This window comes from Girardinichthys multiradiatus, chromosome 13 (assembly GCF_021462225.1).
Source record: "Girardinichthys multiradiatus isolate DD_20200921_A chromosome 13, DD_fGirMul_XY1, whole genome shotgun sequence".
NCBI classification, from domain to species: domain Eukaryota; kingdom Metazoa; phylum Chordata; class Actinopteri; order Cyprinodontiformes; family Goodeidae; genus Girardinichthys; species Girardinichthys multiradiatus.
Window position 1 is genome coordinate 11,921,146 of NC_061806.1, and position 5,362 is coordinate 11,926,507.

The 5,362-nt window shown below is 39.9% G+C and overlaps 1 long non-coding RNA gene across 1 annotated transcript; it reads left to right on the forward strand.

Moving 5' to 3' along the window:
- Positions 1–1,112: 1,112 nt before the first annotated feature.
- Positions 1,113–2,552, forward strand: LOC124879960. The gene is made up of 3 exons (XR_007041183.1): positions 1,113–2,015; positions 2,130–2,420; positions 2,490–2,552. It is a non-coding gene; the product is annotated as an uncharacterized LOC124879960 (long non-coding RNA).
- The last annotated feature ends 2,810 nt before the right edge of the window (positions 2,553–5,362 follow it).

The window sequence follows — 5,362 nt, forward strand, 5'->3', positions numbered from 1 at the left end:
CTGGACCTAAGATTATCCTCACACATAGACACTGCTCTGAGGAAGATGGCCCAGCAGACACGGTTGTACTTCCTGTCACAACACAATAAGTACAACCATTCACAAGAGCTGTTGACCATCTTCTACACTGCTATTATTCAGTCTGTCTAGTGCACATCCATCACTGTGTGGTTAGACTCATCCAGAAATCAGGACATGGCCAAACTGCAATGAGCAATCAGATAGCAGCATTGCAACAGATGCTGATTTAATTTGTATGGCAATATTAGATTGATCATAAAAGCTGTATCCTTTTTCCACACCAGGATACATATTACAAATTCTCCATAAAAATCATCTATGAAAGCAGTCACATTACAGCCCATTTATTTTGTTTTCCTCATGTCATGCTTATAGTACGTGGGCAGAGCTGTTTTAGCTCAGGCATCCCATCACTCTCCCGTATGCATGATGTGAAAAATTAATGTGTCTTCTCAGCAAAGCGCTGGAAATGATTAAACATTCAGATTTCAACCCTGAAAATGGACGCTGAAGTGGTCTCTTCAATGTACACTAGGCTCTTTGGATGTGGATGTTTTTTTTGGTCCACGGATGTCAAACTGAGGGCTTGGCTGCTTCTCTGTCTATTCATTTGTGAATGTGTATTTAATTTTTTTCTAGATGATGCTTGGTATAAGCAAGTGTGTGTAAATGAAGAACAAGAGACACTGTAGAAAAATGGTTGAGAGGTATTAAAAATGTTTCCATATGGCTTAGAGGGGAAGAATGTTTTGTGTCTGCATTTCCTTAACTTTGTTCCCATATATACAGTATTTGTGTTTCTTTTGTCCACTGCATATAAAAGCATATACATAATACATATACACTATATATGTATTATTTCTACATCTTAGCCATCCTTTCCAGCCAGAATTGGTTCTTAGTTAATTCCTGCTGATAATTCTTATGTCTTGCACGTCCTGTCTTTCTGTCATCGTCTCCTCCTTGTGTAAAAGTTTGGCCCAAAGTTTTTGGATGCACCTTTTTTTTATTTTTCTGCTTCTCTTCCAACAATCACTGTAACAATACAGCAAACAGTGGAATATGAACCCTGAGGTGTTGTGCAATAACCATATGCAATGCAGCATAGATTGCTGGGTGACATGCTAACTCATGCATACTAGCTCATTTTTCTTACCATAAATGCCATTTTGTGTCTTGTTTTCAACCTGCTGTAGTCCTTTTCTGCTAAGCTAGATGTTAAGTGGGTTCGATGCACATTACAAGTTATGAATGTTTCTCCAGCCTTTATACTGAATCTGTAGTTGGGTTGAAGCATGAAACAAAACTGTGCTGTATACAAAACCAACAGATTACAGTTTGTGGAATTCTAACATGGTCTTTAACATTCAAAGGCAAATGTAAAACCCTGAAAATAAGATTTATGAGCTCTTAAACTTCCAAGCATATTCAGAGTCAAGGGAGTAAATGAAATAATTATCAAGAATTAGAGTGCCTCACAAAAATATTCATAACCTCTCAATTTTGAAGGGCTTAGTGGTTTGTTAGAAAACATTAGAGAAAAAAAGCACATGAATACCAAGCAACACAGTAGACACAGAGCAAATTAACTGAACACATACTTTAATAGGTTCAGTTCAGGTTCAAATTCAGCATCCTCCTCTACTGCCCACAGCCAAACAGACATCCCACCCTCATTTGACCCACACCTTTCCTGTCACACCTCAAATGTTGTATACTCCATCTCGTCCATTGTCCTTCTGCTTCTACACCTTTGTCTTCCACTAAAAATAGGCTGTGCACATGAATTCAGAGTCCTGAAGGCATCTGAGGGATTATGGAGCCCCTCTTCAAACTTAGCCTGACCCAGATGAAGGTTCCAGTGTTGTGGAAGACATTCTGCCTTGTTCCACTACCAAAGAAAACTCAACAATCCGTCCTTAATGACTGTAGACCTTTTGCACTGACGTCCCACATCACTAAGATCCTGGAAAGACTGCTGTTTGCCCACTTAAGTAAGCAAACAAGCAACTATCAGGACCCCGTGCAGTTTGCTTATTGCTGTGGAGTTGGAGTTGAAGACACCATCATTCATTTGCTTATCAGTCTTGTCCTCGCTTATTTTCCAGGTTCAGTTTTGGACTCAGTTCAAGCTCCTTGAAGAACCTACCTGACCTCACCTCCGTTGCCAAGATTTCCAGTCAGGCTTTGCTGGCAGCCGTTGGACTCCATAACCTCAGCTTCTCCGAGCGAAACCTGTCCACCCTCCGGCGAGCAGCACCACTGGACCAAATCAGTAAGGAAACAACGAATCAAAGTTCTGATCTGTGGAAAAGATCATTTATCAAAGTGACCAGGCTTACCAAACTTACCAGACCTGGAATAACTCCCCTCCGGCGAACCAGCGCCTGCAACAAACTGTAAGATACCTCACACCGCAAAATCCCCATTGTCATCATCCTCTACTTACCTGTTACCCTTCCATGCAGCCGAGAGGTTCCAGTCCCAGATCCCACCTCCATCGGACCTGTGAACAAATAAACATGTTAAACTTCATTTTCTCTCTGAGTGTTTTCTGCATGTGGGTCAGATTGGCAACCAAAATGACAAAAATGCTTTCTTCATTGGATTATCTTTAATATAAAATTAGTTTAATGAACTGAAACATTTACATGTGACAAAAAAACACATGTCTAGTTACACAGAGAGGCATCCTTAAAAGATGATCTCAGACACAGACACTGAATTCATGCATGTGACTTCACCATTACAGCACAGAAGATATATGTGTACGAACCAGAACAAGAAACAGACTACAAGGAATGAGTGTACACATAGCACATGCTGTCATACAGAACCGTAACCAAACAAATAAACGCTTCTGTCAAATCCTATGGTCAAGACAGAACTGGATTGAAAAATAAAGAAGGGTTATGGGGTTGTTTTTTAGCAACCTGGATCTGGTATTCTTACATGCTCCAACATAGAACTTAGCAGTGGTTTTGAAACCTCTTAGATCCTTTAGTACTTTTCTGTTTCTTTGGAAGTTGTGTGATCTTATATAGCAATTCTAGTCATACCGATCACTCAAGGCACTCGTACATCAAAGCCACATTCGCCCAGCTGCACTCAAAAATGCACAAATATTCATAAAGCAAAACACGGCCAACTTGGGATTGAGCGCCTTTACCAAGAATGGCCCTTGTGTGCCCGCTGTAAATTTCTAGTAAAACTAGTTGTCGTCTCGCTCACCTGTTATGTTCCGGAGGTGTTTGGGTATTGGTTTTCTTGTGTGTCTCTGTTTTCATAATATCCCTGCAGTTCATTATGTTCTATACGGCTTTGCCATTTAGTTTATTCCTTTGTGTTCAATAGTGTCATTAAGGTCTTGCCATTACCTTACAATCTGTTGATGCTGAAGGCAGATAGAATTTACACCTTTGTTTTTTCTTCCCCTTTTGTCCATACTTTTCATGTTCTTGAAAAGCAAATTTTATACCTTTGGAATCTGATGACATTTGTTTGAGGTCAGATTTCAGTCGTTTGCTCCACAAAAGCTAGACTAGTGGATTCACAAAACTGCTCTTTTAACTTTGAGGACCAAATGGTGTAATCCAGTCCGGTGCTGTAAACATTCAAGTACAACTTGAATTGACTGTCATAAGCAATAACTGTTTTTTTTCTAAGATGGCAATATGCAGCTGTGTTTTCATCACTGCTGATTGTTTTGCTTTAATTTCACATTCATTTATTTATTGTTGTTTTTTTCTGGGATATGCGTCTGCAAGTGAATATCGAAGGGAGTTACATTTCTATATATTTGACAAAAACTAGAGTTCCAAACTTACATTGACCCAGTTTTTCCAGGTTTAACAATACCAGCCCGAGCCCAAGACCGAGGCATCTCATTCTGAGACAGAGCCTAAGACCAGGAAACATCGGTCTTGAGGCCAAGGCCATCAGGCAGGGAAATACTGTCTTACACATTCCTTTAAGCGTGAGGCTTGGTGAGATTATTGAAATCAGGTTAGCCACCAGCACAGCAGACCAGCCCCAGCCTTAGTCTGAAAGCAACAGCATAAGGGGAGAGGAGCTGCATAGAACACAGCAATAATAAATATACACTGGAACCATGAAAAAGCTCTGAATCCAAGCTGAACCTCTGCTCCAGTCTATTGTCCAAAAGAATTTCATCAAAGACTGCACTGTATTTAGTTCCATATACCTTCTTATCGACTCTGATCAGTTTTTCTGTCCTACCTAAAGAAAAGCTACTCCACAGCATGATTCTGTCACCACCATGCTTTACTGTAGGGATGGTGTATTCAAGATGATGTGCATTGTTTATTTTCCAAAAAGGTTGGTCTCAGTTGACCACAGAGCCTTTGTCCACAGGTTTGATGGTGACTATAATACTAAAATAACATACTTGGTCTATTTTATTGTATTTGAACGAGGCAAATGTCTATGAAACTACTATCAAAAGTGAAACGTCTGACTTCTTCTGTTTAAGGTGAACAAAATTTGAAAGACTGACAAATAAATACAAATATATTGCCTGCAAGGAGGGATTTTATGTTTCTGCTTAGTTGGTGGTCCATAGATTACCAAACAAATCATATTATTCGTCTCCTTGTTCTTTTTAGAAAGTAAAACAAAGAGCAGTCATTGTGATAAAGTAATTAGACTCTTTCGCAATAAAAAATAATCAAGTGACCAGGAAATCCAGCCTTTGAAAATGTTATAACCCACTGCAATAATATTCTCATAAATCAAATGAGTCCCACATATCCTAGCTGGAGGATGCTCTAAAGCATTATTGTATGTTAATGTTTCTGAGCGTCCTGGCTCATCTGTGGCTGCGGATGATGGAGCAGTGACCAGTGGCTGAATGCTGGGGTGAATCGACCACTGTGGTGGGGAGACAGGGCTGCATTGTTTGCAGCTGATCATAACAATAGGACCTCTGTCAGAGGGGATCATCTGTTTTCTTGGCTAGTTAGCCTGCTAATAGGGCTACTTATGCTGTGTGAATGGGCCGGAGCCAGGTCACGAATAAATGGACTAATAAACACACAAGTAGACAAACAAGTGTGCTGCTGTGGTCATATGCTGCAGGACAGTATAGTTGGAAGTGCAATGGTACGATTAAAGGCATGTAACCTGAAAAATGTTTAGTAAATTACTGAGGATTTACTAAAAAAATGAAGGGAGAATGATGTACAGAGGGAATAAAGGAGTGACAGAGCGAGATAAAAAGAGAATAAAAACAAGTCCAACATTTTTCCAGGTCAGCTTAAACGCTCCAGGCTAAACTCGCCATGCTGTTATTGTTTTCTACTTCCCTTTTTTTCCCTTCCAC